General features: G+C 40.3%; 1 long non-coding RNA gene across 1 annotated transcript; it reads left to right on the forward strand.

Annotated features, from left to right (window-relative positions):
• Positions 1-2,298: 2,298 nt before the first annotated feature.
• On the forward strand, positions 2,299-19,831 carry LOC108708657. The gene is made up of 3 exons (XR_001934506.2): positions 2,299-2,667; positions 17,123-17,268; positions 19,172-19,831. It is a non-coding gene; the product is annotated as an uncharacterized LOC108708657 (long non-coding RNA).
• The last annotated feature ends 774 nt before the right edge of the window (positions 19,832-20,605 follow it).

Here is a 20,605-nt window from a genome sequence, read left to right on the forward strand (position 1 = left end):
AAAGGCATTTGCCCATGGTTATGGGTGCAAAGTGTAAAAAAACATGACTGAAGATTTTTTGCTTTCTTTGCACCCTGCCCCATGCTTATAAATAACCCCTTCTGTCCCTGTCATTTGGTATATTTGCATACATAAATGTTGCCAAGTGTGCATCTCTTGCTTACGAATATATATTCAATATATATAGTCATATAGTGTTATGTACATTGATACAATAGAGGGGTTCCCTTTGAGTGCCAGCTGCTGTTTGTCTCAAAGGGCTAAAACCATTCCTTTCTGAAATAGTATTGTACTCAATATCAGAATCGGTGTATTGTGCCTTATCTGTACAACTGGTTGCTACATGCACTTGATTATATAGTGTCAATAATATTCTGACATATCAATCCCTTTAAAATAAAACAAGTAAAATGAAACAAATGACTGGGTACTAAGCCGTTCTCTGACATGCCACAAGATTACATAGAATGCATTGCTGGGTGCATAACTGATTTACTAATCACAGTGTGACAGAGGTGCTTTATAAGTAATAAATATAACATGATTTTATTATAAATAAGACCTCTGTTGGCCCATTGTACATGGTATAGCCATGCGCTGTTCCGTCATCTCCCCACTACTTCAACACTAGAAGAGGTGACTGAAAACACTTGAATGCATATTTGTGCAAGCCAAAAAATGTCTGTACTACCTAGTGTTAGACAGTTCACATTAAAACCAATGGGAGGCCATTGGACTGGAAGCTATGGAAAGCCATGCAACAAGAATGCCATAATGCATACACAATACAACGCATACACAATACAATGCATACACAATACAATGAATTCACAATACAATAAATACATAAATAAAACAGTTCCCTTAATACATGTATACTAAGTGAACGGCAGCATATTGTACATACTGTACTGTGTTCCAGGTCCAATTACTCAACCATTTGCAGGACAAAAAGTTTAAGTCCAGTCCACTTTTAGTGGATCTTAACCCCACTTAGCCACCAACATGCAGGGCCACCTTTGCATGATTCTGATTGTTGCCCCCCTGAAGTTTGAATCTTAATTGGGGGCTAATAGCTCCCCACTGGCATCAATGTGCCAATGTAGTTCTTGCTCAACTGGATTTCAAACCTGCCCAGTAGATATATGCCCTATTTCTTGCCCATGTATCTGTTGGGCAGCCTGTCTGAAGGTCTCCATACATGGACCAATAATGAGTTGCCAGCTTAGGTCAGTGGAGTTGTCACATTTATTTAACAATGTGTGCTCTGTGCAAAGCAGATTTAGAGATAAGAATGTAACAACAGCATTTTATACTAAAGTCCGTTTTCTATTTGGCAGGAATGAACACAAACCGACTTGCTGGGGCCACATGCACATGCAGATGGTCAATTAGACTAGGAAATTCTAGTACAAGTTGGAATGGCTTTGCAGTTACCTGTAGTACTGCAATGGTTTCAGATTTCTGTCTATTTTCCAAGGTGGAACGCCTGGGGCACATCAGCTCCACCCTAGGAGAACAGCCCAGACAGCACTCTGTGTGTAGTCATTGGCACAGGCTTTCTCTCCCACTGACTTGCCTTGTTTTGTATTACCACAGAGACCTGGGAAAGGTGCACCACCCAAAAGATTCCACCTTTGTGCTCAGCAAAAGCATGTTAGCTGCTGCAAAGCTGGCCATTCATTTTCTCTATCATTTTCACACCACAAGAATATGTGTGGGGAAAATGGTATACAGATACCAAAAGCAAATTAATAAAATATAATATAGGGCAGGGATTTGCAGGCTGCCTGGGTTCTGCAAGCAATGTGGGACTGTATGAATGTAAGCATAAGCAGTCTATAAAAATATTGCCCCCCCCAACAGTTTTATTTCATTTTAGGGGCTGCAACAGTAACACTTTATATCAGGGCTATCCAACCTGCAATCTTCAGCATTCACTGGAGGCTGTTGAGAGATGCCGAGAGTTTAAAGCTGTAGGTTGGGCTTTTAAAAAGGGGGTCCAACACATTGTACTTTTAGCCCAGGGCTAGACAATGGATACTGCTCTAATACAGATATCAGTGCATTCTGGGAGTTGACATAAAACTGGTAGCTGCTATTTGTAAATCTTATATCTGTAAATTTACTTTGTCTTTATAGGTGTATGCGCAGGGGTGACAGCCCTGGCCTTGGGTCTCAGAGCAGCAGCAGAGCAAAAAAAGTTTGTCTGCCCCACAGATGTATGTCTGGGAAACAGTTTGTCACTGTAGGGGGAAATAACCTCTGAGAAGGGAAGCATATAGGCTCTGCAGGTTGTACAGAACTGCAGCCCTCCAGCTGTTGGTCAACCACAGCTTCCCAGCATCCACCAACAGCCTCCAGCCACTGAGGTTGCGGAGAGTTTTAGTTAACAAACCATATTCCTAAACTCTAAGTCATTAAGACATCTACTGGGTCTGTGTAATGCTTGTGCAACAGGTTTTAGCCTTTGGCTCAACCAGCCCTGCATGGTATCCAGACTCATACTACAAGACTTGCCATGCACCTGGTATCCCACATTCTATTGAATGTCTGAAGGACTGCAACTGCAGAAAATGAAGAAGAGAAGCTACAGATGATGCACCATGCACCTGCCAATGTAGTCAATCCATTTGGACGATTAATCTGAGACCAACAGGATTACAGGTATTTTGAAAACAACCCCCTGTGCTGCCATACATGCCTAGATGGTGCAGAATGTATGGCCAACAAAGGGTCAACCAACAGGTCCAAGCACCATCCAGAACCAGATTATATGCAGTGCTAATAAAGGCTCCTGCTCCATCTGTTCTCAGACCTAGAATCAGCAATGTGTAGAGTGTATGTTTGGCTTTCCAAGATAATACTGATAGCTGAGCACGAGGGCAAACATGTATTTGCTTTGCCAATGGAAGGGAAGGGGTCTGCTTCCATGTCAGTGATAAGCAGTTCAATACACTTTCACCATATATTTGTGCAGAATAACTATAATAGGAGTAGAGGTTCCAGTAAGGCAAGTGCAGCAGAGGGCTGTGTGTGTTGCCTTTGCTCCAACACAAACAGAGATTTCTACTTACATAGTGAAAACCTGGGTGGGGAGGCACGTGGCCACTTCATCCAAGAGAACCTTGAATACAAGCCTCTTTCTATTGTGAACACTAGCACTCAGATGCCATTATGGGTGTGTTTTTTTTTATTGGTATTTGTTGTATTCTATAGTCATGAAAGGAAAATAAAGGTACTCACTCTGCTCTGCACCTTTGCTGAGATATTTATGGGAAGGTTCACAGGCAAATATGCATGGGCCTTGCACACAATAATATACTATTTCGATTTAAGACTAAAAAAATAGACACTGTAAATGGCTAAGGCCACATGGGTATTTCCATGCAGTTTAATGCCCATCTGATATGCAAAGCTGCCATGGCAAATATGTTTGGGATCAAATCGACTTGCAAAAAATGAAAAGCCAGAGCATGTAGTGATCAGTTGCTTGGTCTGCATGGGCCCCAGTGATTTTAGCTCAGCTAGAAGCCATACATTGACCTTTGAATTAACATGCTTCACCCTTTTCCTATATCTGTCAGGAAATATTGCCCATTCTATGTGTTAAGGAACCACAAAAGTTGTATACCCCTACAGCTGTACTCTAATGCAAAGTCATCAGTCCTAGAATCCCCAGCTAGCCTACAATTGTTCTTCTATAGCGTGTAAAGCTCCTAAAGCAATTATATGCCTGCTACAGGCTTCTTTATATATCTGACCATAAGTACAGTTCATTTAGAAGCATTGTGTTCTTACAGAGTCAGTAATATTATTCCCTTTTCCTATGAGGCCAGAAACCAGCAAACAATTAATTTCTGCACCACTGAACTGTAATGGAAGGTCCTGCGATTATGACAACCAATCATGTCTAAAAGGGGCTATTCAGATCCCCATAAAAGATCCACTTTAAATTGCATTTCATAGCAAAACAGTGTTTTGCTCATATTTCCAGGGCTTTATACTTGGTTTGAGTAGCATGCAACCCCTTGTAGTCTTCTCAACTTATAAGAGCCTTTTGTATGTGAATTTAATGGGGGGGTGGTTAGACTCCAGAAAAGCCTTTTCTTTTTTTTACAAAAGGTTCTGTCCTGACTCATCAGTCTAATAAGATTCCGACATGAAAGGGTGTGGATGCTGGCACTCAGCTAAGAGACATAGCACAACTCTGTCCAGATTCCAGGTGCTCAGCTCTGACTCACACACTGCAGGGGAGGGAGGGGTGCCGATTCGAAGGCTTTAAATCTGAACAATCCAAAAACAGCCTGCGGGTAATTTACAGGTACGAGTGCAGGCTTGTAGGGAGAGTGTTAAGCAGCACAGGGTTCAGGCATGCAGAAATATGTGCAGATATTTCAACCCTAAGGACCACACACCCCCTGTCAGCAGAGATTTCTATGGACTTGAACAGAATGAGAGAAAATGCATATATGCTGTGACCCAATCTACAAAGTGCATGGGCTGCAAGGGGCTTTACTACATGTGCTTCCTAAATAACTTGACCAAATTCTGGCTTTTTTTAAAAATCACATGTAAAGAGGGGTGCCATTCTCTGTTAAAGGATTCACGTTGGTGTTTTAGTGGTAAAAAAAAAGGAAACCTAACCTGCATGCAAGTATGTTTTACTTGCAATTCATAGGAGTGTATTTTACACAGGGCTGTCAGTGTTTCTATGGATTGTTAGGCTCTGTATTGATGGCTAGGCTTCAAATATCATATGACAATCATCCTGACAGTTACTAAATTGAGGGTTGTGCAGAGGTACATACTATTCCCACCAGCCATACCTTTTACATGTTACTGTGAAGGGGCATAAGCAGAAGCTACTGGACCCCACAGACAGGCAACCTATAGATCAGGGGTTTTACCCATGAGACACATTGAAATGTTAAAAGAGTTGGGGAGCAACACAAAGCATGCAAAATGTTCCTGGGGTGCCGGATAAGGGCTGTGATTGGCTATTTGGTAGCCCCTATGTTGACTGGCAGGCTACTGGAGGCACCCAGTTTTTTTGTAACCAAAACTTGCCTCCAAGCCAGGAATTAAAAATTAAGCACCTGCTTTGGGGCCACTGAGATCAACATCCAAGAGGTTGGGTGGCAACATGATGCTTGCAAGCTACTGGTTGGGAATCACTGCTGTAGATTCTAGCAAATGTCAGAGGGGCTGCTGTGAGATATCATAGACAGTCACTATTTATTGGGCCTGTAATGGCTGATTGGGCCTCTGTGTACTTAAAATGCCAGGGCTCATTTTGAATCTCTACCTAAACTTTTAGAATAAATAATTTTTATTAACATATATTGCAGCTTCTTTTCAGTTGGTGCCATACTGAGCCTCTAAGATCAGCTTCTTCCATAGTTACACCTTTGCTAATGAGTGTCAGCATGGCGTTATCAGGGAGAGAATTGTTAGAAGTTATAGCACAGCCAATCAAATTGTAGAACAGAGGTGGTGTCAGCACAAAACATGTTGTGATGGAACAGTAATGCAAGAGCCATTAGCTGAACATTATAGCCCATATTCGCCATACAGGTACATTACACCTTGGCTCTTAATCTGTTGCAAAGCATCATTCAAGCGCTACATTAGCTATTCACAAGCTTACGTGAGACCGGTTTGGAGTGCCGTGTTACCTCTGGTCTTGGAACTGATTTATTGGGTTAATTAACATAAGTGCTGCACTTCAACTGGTCTCCGTGGCAGGTTAATAAATGATAATAAAACCCACACAGTCACTTTAAATGGCTTGACGTGACTTTTTTTTACTGCCTCGCCAGTTTTGTGTATTTGTATAATTTTGCTTGCATACTTTTTCTTTTTTTTAGCATTATGTGCTTACCATGCTGGTGAATAACACCACTTGTATTTGTGAGATTTTGTCACATTTCCTTATATGCATACAATATGCTTTGCAGAGAGTTGCCATATTAACATATTTTGAATATGGACGATATTATTCAGGGTTTACAGGGCTTGGAGTGGCCGATACAACTACACTGCATTGCTCAGCTGGATTTGGCTTGAGGGTTGTGATGTCCTATCTCTCAGGCAGCTATATTGTTACATCCAGGCCCAAATTGTGCTTCATGTACTGTAAGTCTTGACTTATGCTACTAAAATCACAATCAAAGTATCTTCTATCCTACAGCACCCAATGGGGACCCATTAGAAGACAAAATGTCATTTTCTGCATCCCCTAGTGGTTTAAAAGTCACATTGCCTTTTCTGTTCTATAACGAACAGTACAGATTGATATAACTTTATTCTGGGATGGTTCTGGAGCTACAGAGCAATAATCTCATTTTTAATCAGACATATGCACCTATTGGCAGTTAGGCAGTATGTCTGTTAGCATGGAAATAGTAAAAAGATTGAGAAAAAAACAATTATCAGACTTTAGTCCGCTATATACCCCATAAAGCATATTTAGTCACCTTGAACACCACTGACCTGTAAAACACGGACACCATATAATAATCCTGCACAGAGCTGTCCTTGGGAAATGCAAAATCAATGGTTACCATCCTGGCCCAAACATTTTAAAAGATGCCAACCACCTAAATTTGTAAGAAATTGAGCATAAAGCAAGTAAGAATTTTCAGCGTTGCTTATTAGGATTCAAAAGATTTTTTCTCCTAACAGTCCTGTGGTACACTTTTACTTCATTTGTTATTTATTAGTTTATTTATTTGTTTATTTAGTAATTTAATTAATGCCGGTTTTAGGCTCAACCTTCAATTTTGTTGGTCCGGGTGCAAAAAGCCCCAGACCCCTCATAAAGTCACCAGATTCAGCTTCCCAGATATATAAAAGTATATGGTCTTACCCGGACTTCGTTGTGACCCAGGTGCAGCCGCCCTGAGTCCGTCACTAAGGGAAACGAAATACTGCACACACCAAAATCCTGGATAGCACACTCTTCGGATCACATCAAGGAATCGCTTGGTCATCAAATCACTGGTAAAAAACTTGATTTTATTTAAATGTTCAACATCTTAACAAACTGTAAAACCCTGAGCCATGAGGTCTTTTTGTGTCACTGGACTTCATCAGAGACCACTGGTGAAGTGCAGTGACACGAAACGCATCAGACCTCATGGCGCAGGGTTTTACAGTTTGTTAAGAAGTTGAACATTTAAATAAAATCAGGTTTTTACCAATGATTTGATGACCAAGCGATTCCTTGATGTGATCCGAAGAGTGCGCTGTCCAGGATTTTGGTGTGTAAAGCAAGTAAAACATCCTTATCTACAGCTGGTATTGAACTATTACTTTCAGCCTGTATGGCTGTTGGGGCATGCTTTGGGCTATAATTCAATAGCTGAAAATTGAAACATAACTAATAGCATCTCCCCCACAGTATCTAACCCAGGGTGCCACCACCAGGTCGGCTGCAACCACATTCCCCTAGATATTGCGGACAAAGCAAATCATTTGAGAATGTTACGGTTTCTGTTGTAAACGTAGCAATGGTTTAAATAGGAATAGGAAACAATGATTTCTATACTGATGCATACCTATTGCATTTACACATACAGTTAAGTGTACTTTAGTTGCTTTTAACAAGCAGGTTTTTAATGTCGGCATTGCATAACCAAACTGCTGCAGTGTTTGATTCCAGGCACATTTCTCATGCTTGTGATCTGAAGTCAAGGTTACAATTAAGAGGTATTTGAGTCAGGGGTGTGACGGGCTGCAGCTTGCTGGCACATGTCAGGCCTGTTTCTTAGCTGTACCTTTGGGCTGATATGGGAGCCGAGCGAGGAAAAGGCCTGTTAATAGTATCGTTTAAGCTGAGAGTATATGTGCATGATCTGTAGGCTCATCAGGGGGCCCCAGTGGGTAGAAAATATCATTGTGTATTAACCGTCTGATATTTTCAGAATTTATGTGAGGGATGTCAAACCTGTGGCCCATGTTTAAAGTACAGCTGCCAGCATCCATGGCTGTGTGTATAGTGGCCAAAGCTAAGCAGGTACTGGGAGATGGACAGTTAAAAGGCTTCATATTGGGCTTCAATGTAACTGAATGTGTCTCAGTGGGACATTGGTTTTTACTATCGAGTGTTGTTCTTAGATCTACCAGGCAGCTGTTATCTTGTGTTAGGGAGCTGTTATCTGGTTACCTTCCCATTGTTCTTTTGTTTGGCTGCTGGGGGGAAAAGGGAGGGGGTGATATCACTCTAACTTGCAGTACAGCAGTAAAGAGTGATTGAAGTTTATCAGAGCACAAGTCACATGATTTGGGGTAGCTGGGAAATTGACAATATGTCTAGCCCCATGTCAGATTTCAAAATTGAATATAAAAAAATCTGTTTGCTCTTTTGAGAAATGGATTTCAGTGCAGATTTCTGCTGGATCAGCACTATTAACTGATTCATTTTGAAAAAAAATTTTTTTCCCATGATAATATCCCTTTAAACAAATTATTTCCCTCATTCTATATATAACTGTTGTTTTGTGGGGTGCCACTGTGTGGCAAGGGGTTAGCAACTGCTCCTATTTTGATCTCCTAAACCAGTGATCCCCAAACCAATAGCTTGTGAGAAATATGCTCATCGTTCCCGACTACATGATCAGGGACGCACCGAATCCAGGATTCGGTTCGGGATTCGGACAAGATTCTGCCTTTTTCAGCAGGATTTGGATTCTGCCAAATCCTTGTGCCTGGTCTAACTAAATCAGAATCATAATTGCATATGTAAACTCCCAAACCATTTGCATATGCAAATTAGGGATGGGAATGGAAATCATTTCATCACAAAACTATTAAGTAAAATTTTTTCCCTACACTTTTTCCTTTTCTGACTCTAATTTGAAAATGCAAATTAGGGTACAGATATGGTTAGGCCAGGCACAAGGATTTGCCCTAATCCGAATCCTGCTGAAAAAGGCTGAATCCTGGCTGAATCCCAAACTGAATCCTGGATTTGGTTGCATATGCAAATTAGGATTTTGATTCAAATCCGAAGGATTCGGGGATACGGCCGAATCCCAAATAGTGGATTTGGTGCATCCCTAAAAGTGAATCCCAATGGTTGTAAATCAGGTGCTTATTTTTCATTTCCTTTCAGGCAAGTCTTGGAGCATGGTTACTGTCCAATAGAGACTGCTGCAAGCTGACATAAGGGAAGAAATAGCCAATCACAGCCCTTATCTTACAACCCATGGTGTAATGAGACTTTTTACATTAGAATATGGGGGTAAATATGTTGGGACCTATGCCTTAAAGACAACTTACAAGAGCTGCATGGCTGCATTTTGGAAAACCGTGATACAAAACCTGTATTTATGTAAAGTCCATGCCGGTGGTTACTCTTACATCGCCATCAATTATTATTGGTCTGTTACTGTATCTGCATAGAGGGATGTCTGCTGCTCATGTTGAGTTGTATTTTGTTTGGATAGCACCCAGTTGTGTCCGTGCAGGAGAAAACTATGCACTTACGTCCCTTTAGTAAATTCATACCTTGCTACGGACCTGTGATAGGGCTTAATTGCATTGGATGACTTTGCAGCAAATCAAATGTTAGAATGATAAACTGCTAATTACACATTTTATTTATTTAGAATTAGAATTGGGCATTTTTAGGGTTTTTGAGACAAACAGAGGGTATTTTTCTGCCTCAAAATTTATGAGAGTGGCGTATTAATCTTATAGTATTTTTCAGCCTTGTTAACCATAATAATCTACCTGAATTTCTGACACCAAATGAAGTCCCCTTTCTGCCAGGGGCTCCCAGATGGGAAGATACATCTCATTAAGGGTGCACATATGTATTAGATATGAGAAGTCCTGCTTCACACTGTACAGAGAGAATGGCGTCTGGGTGTGGTGGGAATGCTCACAGCTCCCGTCTCTGATCTGCAGGCAGACTCTGGGAGAGCTTGACACCCCTCCCTGTGCTGCAGGGGAACAACCTTACAGAATTAGTGCAGGGAGGAATCCTCACCACACCCATGCAAGGTAATGCGGATTACTCCCTTGCTCTATACCTTCAGGAAAAAATAGCCTGTATATTCCACCTTTCACATGGGGGGTCTCCTTGCTCACTCCTACTGGCCAACTTCAATTTCAGAAACATAAAATTTAACATAGGCCTATATCAACGTCAAACTTATACCAAAGTAAACACCTCCAGGTGCCTTATATTTTGGGTAAATGGTCTCAGAACCGTGCAAAAATAATGTTTTCTGCAATACAAGAATAATAATTTGATTATATGCACAATGTTTATTATGATATTAACTAGGCCCTCAGTGGTCTCAAAATTTTTTTTGTGGAATGGGATGCAACTGCGGGATAGTAAGTGCAGGGCCGCCATCAGAAATCACAGGGCCCCATACAAAAACATTTCCTGGGCCCCCTGGGTTGTGCCCACCACAAGCCCCACCTACAGGTCCACCCTCCCCACCCCACAGGTCCACCCCCCACCACACACTAAAAAAAAACAGAAAACATTGATGGCTATGGTTCCCACATGTTAATAAAAAAATATTGGTGGTCAAGGCCCCCCCATTAAAAAAAACATTTGTGGTCGGGCCCCCCATTAAAAAATATTGGTGGCCAGGCCCCCCCCACTTTATAAGAAAATTGGACACCACATGTGGGCCCTGCCATGTTATACTTACTTCATTAGTGTGGCCCACCTGCTGTCAGTGAGCTGCCAACTACAGAAGGGAGGAGAGGAGCATAGGTGGCTGAATCTTCTTCCAGTGACAGCAATTTCTTCCCTTATTGGTCACAGAATTTCAAGTCCTGGTAAAGCTGCATGGTGATTGGATAAGCTGGAGGAGAAGTTCAAACCTCAGATATCCAATCTCTGAGCAGCTCAATTGGGATTTAAACTCAGTGACCAATAAGGGTAAGTAATGGACAGAAGATACCTTCCCTTGTGCTCCCGCCCTGCCTTCCCAAAGTCAGCAGCTCTCAGAAAGCAGGGGGGCCGGCTAATCAAGAAAGTGCGGCGTGGCCGGGCCCCCCTTACCCTCGGGGCCCCCTACAACTCTCCCCCCTGTCCCCCCCTGATGGCTGCCCTGAGTAAGTGTGTAGTATACAAGATGGTGTCAGTAATAGTTCTTATCAGAGCCATCCAACCTATAGTCTCAAACTACAACTTCAAGCATCAATCAAGAGCATACAAAGACTGGTACTAGATTCTGGGAGTTTTAGTTGAGTAGCCTTATCAAACTCAGGTTGTGGCATATAAATATCATATGCCTGTGGTTTTGCCGTGAAACCCCTGCAACAAAATTATATATGGATTATGTCCAGCCTGTGCAAAAGGGTTGTACCAGGACTGGACTGGGATTGAGAATATGCCCTGGCATTCCTAGTACACAGAGGCCAAAACAGCCCCCACCAGCCCCTCTGGCATTTGCCAGAAACCACAGATTGCCAGGCCTGGGTAGAACTATGCACAGGACAGCCATTGCAATGAACTGGGGCCCAAAAATGAGGACTCTGTGGGCTTGTGGTTGGGAAAGTTGTTGTGTTCTTTGATGTGCTGATATGTAAAGTGCAATAAGACCTTGAAATGTCTTGTTCATCTGTTGCTTGTCTTTTCTTTCTTTGGCTTCTTGAGCAGAGGAAACAGAGCTGACATTCTGCACTGGCTGCTTCTAGCTATTGCTTTTCTGGGGTGCATGTCCAGCAGAATACACAAATTGCCAGTCCAGGCATACTGGCATGTTCACTACCACATGCCGTAGGGGATTTGGACAAACCATAACCATGTTTCTGTAATCCGAGTTTTTCTTGGGTGTGGAAGGCTTGCTGGGTGGGGAGCAGCTTGTAGGGTGGGGCAGGACAAAGCTTGCTGTACAATTCAGGATTTTGCTTGCGAGGTGATTTTTCTTTTTAGTAATTAGGTTCATTCAATAGCATTGTGTCCCCACCCAAAGCTTGGCTGTTTTTTCACACACTTGCACACACGCCTTATTCTGCCCTGTGCTGGAGCCCTGCTGTTAGAAAAAGCATTTCTACCTACTTTATATACACTATATCAGTTTCTCATGATATTACAACCTAATTCCAATTGAAATCTTCATATTAATTGTTGAAATATTAGAGAGTAAAATACAGAATTCTGCACTTAACAGCAGCTAATGGACCAAGAGGTTACAGACAGTTTGCATGTCCGCCATATTCCTGCATGAGTACAGTTATTTTCTCCCACACTCAAAGAACACGCAGGATTAGTTGCTTCTAATGAAAGTGACCTGAATTTATGCTGTGATAAGGAACTAAAATTAAGCTCCAATATATGACACAGCTCCGTTAAGAGATTTCAAGTTTAAAAAGCCTTTATTTAGCACATGGCTTTATGATGTGCAATAATACAACGTTTCACGCCTGAGTTTCAACTTGAAAAAGGGCCAGAAGCAGGCCTGAAACGTTGAATTGTTGCAGGTCATAAAGCCATATATGACTGGCAGATATCTTTAGGGCAGGTTTGAAAAGAATAAGGTCCTGCTTGACCACAAATCAACAAAGGTCAATTCCTCGGTCAGTCCCTGCTATTTCAAAAGGGTATTGTAGAAAGCCAAAATCAAAGAAGGTCTCTAAGAGATAAAAGCAGGACCATAGTATTCCATAACTGACTGCTGCACAGAAATTCTACATATAGATCAGAGTTGCAGTCCAACCTGTTTGAAGTCCAGCTTTTGTGTATCTCTTATTTGCTGTTACTTTGGTCCTTGTGCAAAGCTTGTTGATTTATATAATTGATAAGGTCAACAACCTGGGTCTTTTAATCTAGCAAATTAGAAGCCAGCTTCCTAAAGATACCTTATATCATATGTTCTCTTTATGTGCCTGTTGTAGATGTTGTACGGACCAGCTATGTACAGGTATGGGATCCATTATCCAGAAACTCATCCAGAAACCCCCGAATTACAGGAAAATCATCTCACATAGACACCAGGGCTGATTTACTAAAACTCAAACTTATATAATTTTTTTCTGAAAACAGTCAACCTAACTCCCTTCCACAAACTGAACTCATTTATCAATAATTGTTCTTGAAAAAAAGCCAGAGCGACAAAATGTCACCAAGCGTCAATTCGTATCATACGAAAATGCAATTTTTTTTAATTAGCCAGCGCAAATCACAATATCAAGAAAAAACTTCAGGGACATCTGCCATTGACTTCTACTTGATCTTGACAGTTTGAAGATGGAGGATTTCCGGATTCAATTTTTAGCAGCTTTGGGGTATGATGAATTCTATAAAAACTGTGAGTTTTCCCCCTAAAAACCTTGACCAGAAAAAATCAAGGTTCAATAAACGACCATTTTAATGAAATAATTCACAAATGATATCCTTTTTCTGTATAATAATTATACAATACCTTGTACTTGATCTCAACTAAGAGATGATTATTCTATTTTGAAGCCAAAACAATCATATTGGGTTTAATGAATGTTTAAATAGTTTTTTTAGCAGATCCAAATTATAGAAAGACCCCCCAGGTCCCCAGCATTCTGGATAACAGTTCTCATATCTATATCTACAAAACAATAAATGCTTTGTATGGCATTTCTTACCAAGCCTGAGAGATGGTTTGTCAAGAAGTTATGCCACCAGAAGTGTTGGATAATTTGACTGCCAGAGAGCACTTTTCTTTGCACAAAATATATAATGGGAAATTAATAAGACATGTTCCTTTTGAGTCTCTATAACTATTTCTCTGTTGTAGCAGAAGTTTCTCTGTTCCCTATTGTAGCAGAAGTTCACAATCAGCTCCTGTAGAAATCCCTCTGGACACAAGGGAATTCTGCTCCAATTTACAGCAGAGTTAAGTCACTTTGTGAATTTAAGGTGGCAAATACTGTATGTCATCTGAAGGTTTTCTCTACCAGTGGCAGGCCCAAAGAGAAATAACTAAGATTACAGGGATAGCATAACAAACAGTGATGTCAACTGTATCTGATAATTTGGACAGGAAAATTATCTTTTGGCCTATGATATTTTTTTGGGTTAAAGCTAGCAATGGCCAGGTTACGACCACTGTTTTTGAGATGCTTGACGTTCTATATGGAGACCTGATTTACTGACAATGGATCATATTTAAATCAGAAACTTATAGGGACCAAAAAACATGTTCTTTATTTTTATTGCAATAAACTAATCAAACCTATTTGCTGATTGGATATTGGAGTGAATTTGCACTCATTGTTTCATTTGCATCTTCTTTCATATTTCAAAGCATAACAAAGCAGCGCATGCGCTGGCTCAATCTCCATATGCACACTGCATGAACATCTGGCCACCATTTTTGTTTTCCTATGTCACATTCTGTTTTTACTTTTTCTTTCCTGAGAAAGGGTCTTTTCCCCTTTTTTTTCATTATCATTACCATGGCCATTGTGTGCCAAGTTTTATTGCTGCTTACTTACACTACATGAATTTGTGGTTGTGATAGGACTGTGTGCATGTACCCACCCCATCATAGAAGTGTTCATCTGTTTATGTGCTTCTGTTTGGCTAGAGCTGTCCATCTGTGTTTGTGCCTGTCTGTATATCTGTATATATAAAGCTGGGTGTGCCTGGGTTTTGTGTAGGTGCATGTTGTCCATGCATTATATGCCAAGATGCTGGATGGCTCATAAGGCACTGTATAACTATTTTAGTGTAGTACATCTTGTCTCAGAATGTTCTCTATAAGCCTGTGCATGGTAGAACTTGTGTGCATAATTTTAAATAGACAGCACCATGCGGGAAGGTTGCTTTAAAGGCCTTTATTAAAAAAGGTCTTTTCTTGGACAGATCCAAGAAAAACTTCCTGTCTATTTAAAAATTGTGCCTTCAGTTCGAGTGGAAGTGGCTGCCAAATACATGCACCTTATTATATTGGATCCAGCTGATGAGTGCTGACTTCTTTTTCTTTTTGCATTTCTGAATTTTAGCATTCCTAACAGGGCCGGAAAAATCCCTAAAGGCCCAAGGCATGACCAGATTAGGGACCTCTGTTAAAGAGAACCTTTGAGGGATACATTTTCCAGCTACATAATTTTATGTGGTTTTGGACACAGGGTTGGCCTCTGTTTTGCTGATCATAAATCTGTGAAGTATGCTACATTTTTATAGATACTTGTAAGCGTGTATCCAGGCTTTGTATCAAGGCAGACATATAACAAAATTTTACTTTAGTGTCAGTCGCATGAAGCAAGGGTACAGTGATGGTGCATAATCCCAACACTGGCCAGGGAAGCAATATTGTGACATATGTAACTGATATATTGTCCTTTGCTATGACTATTACACTATTAAGCCTTCTTTATTATGCAGTCACATCTAGTAAAGGAATCTAGGAATGGAACAACACTCCCATAAATGTTATTATTAAGCTGAAACCCGGTGAGAAGCAAAAGAATTCAGCCTAATTGACCTGACCCCAAATAGTCTGCATGCATAGTTAAAACAGCATACTCCCTTAATATGGAGGGTTACAGTACTTACTTTTTTAGTAGCTTGCTTTATTATAGTTCAGTGGTTACATAACGGGCAGGGGGCCAGCTTAGGTCTAGAATGCATTTAGCCGGCCCCTTGAAAAATCGAAGTATTGCCCAAAATATTCATAATTATGTCAGTTACAAAATCTCGGTCTCTAATTTTAGAATTAACAGTTTGGAGAAGGAATAAATTAGGACTTATTGTAGCGTTACTGTATTTAGAAGAAGACAGACCTTTTTGTAACTTTATTGTATATATCTAGATCAAATGGAACATTATTTTATTGCGTATTGTGTACGCTGTACTCTGTACATATGACAATAAAACTTTGAATCTTGTTGTTTTCGAACTGCTGTCCCCTAGAACTAGGCTTTCAGAGGTTCACTTTACCATTGCCATTTGGCGTAAGAGTGGTTTAATGTATGCGGTCACATGAAAGTCTACACTTGATTCCAAAGCAGAACTTTAAGCTGGCCACACAGTAATGCAATGTGATTGGTCATTTTGGTGGCTTTAAACTGATGTCCACAAGCATACATATTTTAGTGGTCCCTGCATGAATGTACTGGGCGAACAGCTGAATCTTCGACTCAGAACCAAAAATCCATTAGGCCTGTAACTGACTCTTATTATGCCTACTAAATATGTATTTGAAACAGTGGCTTTATGAAGAACAAATATTCATCTACATGCAATGTGGTAACCACAATTGATAGGGTGGACTAATTTCTTATCTTTTCTCCACTACACCCTGCCATTTCTCATTACAACTGCGTCCATTCCCCTTAGGATTATTTTACATGGAGCATTCTATTACCATGGAAATAAAAAAAAAATATATATAAAAAATCCAATATGTGCAGGCAATTAGTATCGTCCAGGCCTTTGCTCACACCACGTATATGTCCAGTAATATGTCCCCCAAAATGTCTAGAGATTGACCTGTTTTACCAATATTTATTGAGATCGTATATGAATTATAGCCTCATGGGGCACCTATAACTCCTGGGCCCCTCTGCAGCCTCAGGGTCTGCTTCCTCTGTAGTTATACCCCTGCATTTTTAGAGTTTTCACCATGTGTATTTAAAAGTCTTTTTTACATATTACTCAAGTCATAGTTTCTGAATAAAATACAGAGCAATCAAAAAATGTGATGTGAAATTGGGGAGACAAAAATCAAAACAGACAGGTTAGAAGTAGTGATGGGCGAATCTGTGCCATTTGTGAATTTACTGCGAAATTCGCAAAATGGCGAGACATTTGCAAAACGCATTGAAGTCAATGGGTGTCAAAGTAATTTTGACTCGCAACAATTGTTATATGGTCAAAAATGCATTAAAGTCAATAGGCACCGATTTTTTTCGCCGACGAGTTGTCGCAACAGTTTTGCAGAGAAATCGTGTCCGGCGAATTTATTCGCCCATCACTAGACTGTCAGTTTTTCTTAATGAGATTCATTGGCTGAGAGATATGTAATATATTACAAATGTGTTAAAATTTAAAAACAATGTACATCAAATGAGCAAAATCCAGAAAATGTGTTTATATCTGGCTCTGCTATAAATCTTTCATGCTCATTTTTAATAGCTTTGTTTTATAGATGTTCTCTTTTTTTTGCAGAGAAGAAGCAGACTAGTAATGCTCTGCAGACAACAAGCTGTGAAGCACTGAGTAGGAACAACGCCCTACACCTCACTGAAATTACCAAGGATCCGCCCTTGAGCTGACACTGGAATGCATCATGTGTTTATGCTTGTTCTTTAAAGGTAGCAATAATAAATATATAAACTGTAGATATATTTATTAAAAAAAACCCTGGATTTTTCTGTCAGTATTGCTGCAGGTAATTTTACACACTTGCGAGTCCCTACAGGTAGGACAGCCAAAAGCAATGAGGAATCTATTAGTAAGGTGGGAGCTGAGAAAAAAAAACTATGGGTTGAGCTGAGGGCCAATCAAACAAGAGCAGGAATAGCCCAGGGGGTTGTGGTATATGAAGCTCCTTTCAACGTGGGCACCTGATACTATTTCTGAGGTCTATTCTTCTTCCTGACACAAAATACAGTGCAATTAGTAATTTATTTCTCGTAAGATTCCAGCACTGAAAGCCATTAGTGATGTATATTAGAGAACTGTTGAGAATGCAGTTGTTTCACTAAATATCTGTCTGTCACAGTTGCTTTAATGAAGATACCTGGTCAGAGTGCATCTGGTATGTAAGCCTTAGCCTTGTGCCCCTAGAAAATAATCATACAGTGTATTTATTCCACAGCTTCCAAAGCTGAGTTATTTGGAGCATTAGCAGCCATGAACAAAGATATTTATAAAGCCTAAATTCTTTATCCACCTTTTAACCCAACATCGTATTAGATCAGCTTATTGTGTACAAAATATGTGTCAGATTTTTATTTTTTATTTTTCTACCTTCTACATAAATATCACGCCTATTGACTGAGGATGCTGGAAGCTTTGGTTTACTATAACTGAAGGGATGAGAACATGGGGTGCTAAAATCTTCTTCTTCATTATAATGCTTTGCAAACAATGCACTTTGGCCCTTTGATGTCCTTCAGCGATATCAGGAACGGTCCCTGGTTGACTTTGACAAGCAACAAGTTGCCATTAGCCCAGTTAAGACTTCTTAAAGGGCAACTTAAGTACAAAATAAACATGGTCTATATGCAGAGGGCAATTGTGTAGCTTCATATGGTCTGCAGGGAAACCATGTAGGCACCACCCCACCTGCCCCTTAACATACATACAAGTGAGTGGCAGAGGGCGCAAGCCACTATAGTTCACTGTTCTCACTGTTGTCCTAAGGCATGTGGTAGGGACAAGGCTGGCCTGGGCCCCCTGATGCTGCTCTTTGCACCTAGTGCAAGAGTTTTAATCAAGAGACAAGTACTTGTTAAGTGAGTACTAAAGGGTTCACTCTTGTACGCCTTTGTTCTCTTTTACTTGAACCCGTGGTTAATGATCCCTATACAGGATAGTAGAAGTCAGCACTCAGCAATGGAAACTTTTGCAGTTAATGATCCCTATGCCTATTATTTTAGGGTTACCACCTTTTATAGGAAAAATAAAGGTCTTACTATTCTTTTATTTTTTTCCCTATTAATAACATTGGCATAAGGAATTATTTCTACTGCTGCCATTGGGCAACGGTGAGTACAGGCCAGCCAGGTGGCAACCCGAGTCACTCGTGATTAGGGTTGCCACCTTTTCTGGAAAAAAATACCGGCCTTCCTGTATTCTTGCCATTTTTTCCTATCAATAACATTGGTATCAAGCATCATTTTTACCGGCCAGGCCAGTAAGATACCGGCCGGGTGGCAACCCTACTCGTAATGCAAAACTATGGTGCATATGTCAATATATCTACTTGTTTAGAAATGTAAACTATTTTTCCTTATGAAGTGTAATTATTCAACAGTGTCACATTTTACTGACGAGTGATTTCAAGTATGTGAGAGATGTATCTAATCTCAGAAACTGACATTCTGGTTTAGCTAAAAAATGCTATCAGACACTCTAAAGATGCATTTCTGAGAAAAGGGCAAATACATATGAATAGGCAAGAGTTTTTTTTTAGCAAAACACAACAAAAGCTATTTAATTGGTATGTATGATCATAGTTAAACAAACACTTGTTTCTTTGTTTTCTTTTAGCCTGTCAACATTCTTCAAATAATAAATGTTAGTGCCTATGAAGACCAGAGAGAGGACACATCAAGGCCTGAAGTAGTTCTTGCATAAATTGATTGTTACACCGGCATGATAGATGTCTGGGTATCAGCCAAATAGGGCAGGTCATTGTATGCCAATTTGGTCACCATCTTACTTTGCCTCATGTATGATCAGCTTTGAAGAAGAGGGTGGACTGATAATGCAGGAAGGCTGCAGCCCCCATTTGAATGAGTGGCATCCGTAATATACTCAATAACTCACGTAGTGTAACCAAATGTTTACAAGTTGTTGAACTTCAACTTCCAGCAAGCACCAACAGATTTTGGATTTTAGAGGAACCTAATTCAGGCCTATGGGCATTGAACTCCTCACTCTCTCTAAACAGTATATGATAAAGACACAAATGATCTAGAGCCCAGTGCCCTTCCCCTAAAGCTTGTAGACCCCAGAATAGCAGCATAGTCCTGCCTCAGATAACATAGATTATTCTATACCAACAGCCCTACTTTTTTTCATTTTTGATCTAGAATATTCAAACAAAGCATATCAAAGTGTTTCCTATTTTAATACACCTGTTATACAGAATGCTCAGGTCTGGATAACTTATCTTTCTGTAATTTCGATCTTCATACCTTAAATCTACTAGAAACTCATGTAAACAATAAATAATCCCAATAGGCTGGTTTTGCTTCCAATAAGGATTATTTATATCTTAGTTGGGATCAAGTACAAGCTACTGTTTTATTATTACAGAGAAAAAGGAAATCATTTTTAAAATTTTGAATCATTTGAATAAAATCGAGTCTGTGGGAGATGGCCTTTCCATAATTAGGATAATGGGTTTCTGGATAAAGGATCTCATACCTGTATTATAGCCCAGATTTATATTTTACTGGAATATTCTGATTCTAGGCTCAACCATCTTGCCATCTCTTGGAAAGGCCTACCAGAGATAGGCTACAAGGAATCCCAGTTTGCAACTCCCAAGTCCAATTATATTCATTAACCAACTGTTTGCACGGAAGCATCTCCAAAAATGGTTCATTGTAAGCACGTTGGTTTAGTGGGAGCCCATGAAGTGGAAGGGTGTTGCTGCTCAATATGGTATGAAACAAAGGGTGTCGGTATGAGCAAGATCAGAAGTCAGCAAAGTTCAAGATGTAGCACTGGGCATTGCAATTTGCAGGTTTTAAGGGATATAGCGTATACTGGCGGAATGCTAGGGTTTGACATCAGTTGTTATTGTAATAACCAGCATGAAACACTTAAGAATGCAAATGCAATGAAGTTCTACTAAAGAGTGTGCCTCCTTGAGGGGGAGCTACAGGGCAAGATTACATATTGTAGAAAAACATTTGCACTGGAGGTCATTGCTCGGGCAGAAACAGCTTCCTGACAGAGTGGATTAGTGCATTA

The sequence above is a fragment of the Xenopus laevis genome, chromosome 2L (assembly GCF_017654675.1).
Source record: "Xenopus laevis strain J_2021 chromosome 2L, Xenopus_laevis_v10.1, whole genome shotgun sequence".
NCBI classification, from domain to species: Eukaryota; Metazoa; Chordata; class Amphibia; order Anura; family Pipidae; genus Xenopus; species Xenopus laevis.